A 2,505-nucleotide genomic window follows, 5' to 3' on the forward strand; every position below is an offset into this window, starting at 1 on the left:
ACATGTACATTGAATTTTATGCTACAATATAACTAAAATAAGATAATAAATGCACGAGCACTGTAACACAAAAGCTACGAATATGTATTTCTAACAACGTTCAATGCTAATTTTTTATTAAGTAATATCTAAATGTTAAATGCTTTTATTACTTTCGGTACAAAATGAACAAATATTTGACTGAAACGGTAATAAAACTAAGTTCTACGGAACTTGATGTTTAAGAAAAGGGAATAGATTATGAGACAACCAATTACATTAGTTCCATAAATTATAAATGGTAATATAGTTTCTACAGAAACGATGTTCCTCCAGATGAATAGTTTAAGAATAGTTTCGTATTTATTTTACTTATAGTTAAATGTACCGCATAAGAGAGACAAGCATGACATTTCATTCGATCAATTTATTATTCCGAATTTTACTTTGTAGCATGCATATAAGATAAAACTTTAAAATTGCCGTTACTATTTTTAAAAAAATCTTATTTAAGCTCCGATTTTTCAATATACATCTTGATTGTATCTAAATATATTATTATAAATATTTTTTATTGTCTTATTTTGATTTTATTTATAAGGAAAATTACGTTTCTTATACATTTATATTTAGCATCTTAGAGCCACTTTAAACATCTATGTCGAAAATAAATAGATAGGCATATTAAGAAAAAAATTCTGGCTTATGAAAAAGATGAAAATATATTTGCTCAATCTATAATAATAAATGCTATATTTTTCCATAACACAAATAAATTTATAAAAGTAAAAGTATGATATTCGTATTGCTTTGTATGTACAGAAATGTTAAGAATTATTACTAGGGAAAATATTTTCTAAAATAAAAGACTCACAGGGCTACTTTTTTATTTAACATCCTTCTAGTGTGAATCATTAGAGCTAAAGCTAAGTATTGATATAAGTATGTTTGAGATTGGAATAATAAAATACGTGTTTGAAAAATTTTGCGATGTTTTTAAAAATTTTTCAGTAATATTTAGTACAATATTTCGAATTAACGATGAAATATTAATTTATTGCAGGAATAACGCTTTAATTAGATTTTGAAAGAAATGAAATGATAAACGTTCAAAAGCATTCGTATTATTTTTCTTCTATTTAAAATATTTCTCTTTATAATTAACATTTTTCATTAACGGTTTATAATTAACGGTTCAGTTCGAATGAAAATATAATTAGTTTTCTTTTTCAGTTCTATTGTTAAGCAGTGGTTCCCAATTTTAACCATAAATTATAGAACATCTTTTGACTTAGCTCCAAATATATTTTATTTATATCCATCGTTGAACAGCTGACCCAAATGATTTGGACTTACTAATGCTCAATTCCGTAGCCTTGTAATTTTGATCCCAATCCAGAAGACAAGGGAATTTCTGGATCAAATATTTTAAGAAATTTGCCTTCGTGGTGGACTTTGTGATGGAACTAACACGCATTTGCGTTACATGGAGATTAATACCACGAAAACCTCCCACTGTTTGCCTGATGGCAAGGGGACTCTAACACATGATCCGTCCATCACTCAAGGTATTTTACGTCTGATGATATTTATGGTAAATAAGAAAATTTTTTTGATAATGGTTTTATCAATAAAACTCTTAAAACAATAGATATGTCAAACAATTAAATCAGCAGGCCTGGAGTGGTATGTAGTCTAGTTCTGAATTCTTTTTTTGTGCATACATCAGTAAAAAATAAATAAAATTAAGAAATGATCTCTTATAAAGGTGAATGTGGTGCTATCGACGAAACACAATTCGTTATTCTTCAATTTGGTCACTTCATTTTGAGTTGAAAAGTTCAACGTGAAATAATGACGAAGTTTTTTTATGCATTTTGTTATTTTCAGTGGCATTTTAATTGAATAATTTGAAAGAAAAACATCAAATAAATTATCATTCATTTTTTGGATATTCATAATAATTACATGTTTCAAAATTCATTCCTGGTGTAAAATATTTCGAAACCCTTGGATCTTTCCGTGGAAACCTAAGGCTTCGAGAAGCAAAAACAGAGAACTGAGAAAAATTATCTGAAACTTATGTTAGGAATTATAACCAACAAATTAGAGTCTGATGGAAAAAGATAAATCCTTAGCAAATTTTACACGCAATTAAATCCTCAAAAAGTTGTAATTCTTTCAAACAGAATTGGCAATAAATAAGTGGAATGAATGGAACTTTTGGAATAAATAGAATGAAATAAAATCGATGAGGACAATTTCCGATTCCGCAAAAAACGTAAAAATTAACAAAGTGTGGCATATATTTGGCTCAAATTCGTTTGTGCCGTTAATCTGTACATTAAATAAATTACATATTGGCTGTAGAATTAGAATTGAACAATAAAAAGAACTTACTAGTTTGCGCCAAATGAGTAACGTAAACTTGAAACAAGCCAAGTAGTTTAGGTTAGAAGATTGACGGAGTTCTAAACTAAGTCAGGTTCAAAAACAACGGAATGTTAAGAACTACGATTGGTGGAA

The sequence above is a fragment of the Parasteatoda tepidariorum genome, chromosome 3 (assembly GCF_043381705.1).
Source record: "Parasteatoda tepidariorum isolate YZ-2023 chromosome 3, CAS_Ptep_4.0, whole genome shotgun sequence".
Taxonomy (NCBI): Eukaryota; Metazoa; Arthropoda; class Arachnida; order Araneae; family Theridiidae; genus Parasteatoda; species Parasteatoda tepidariorum.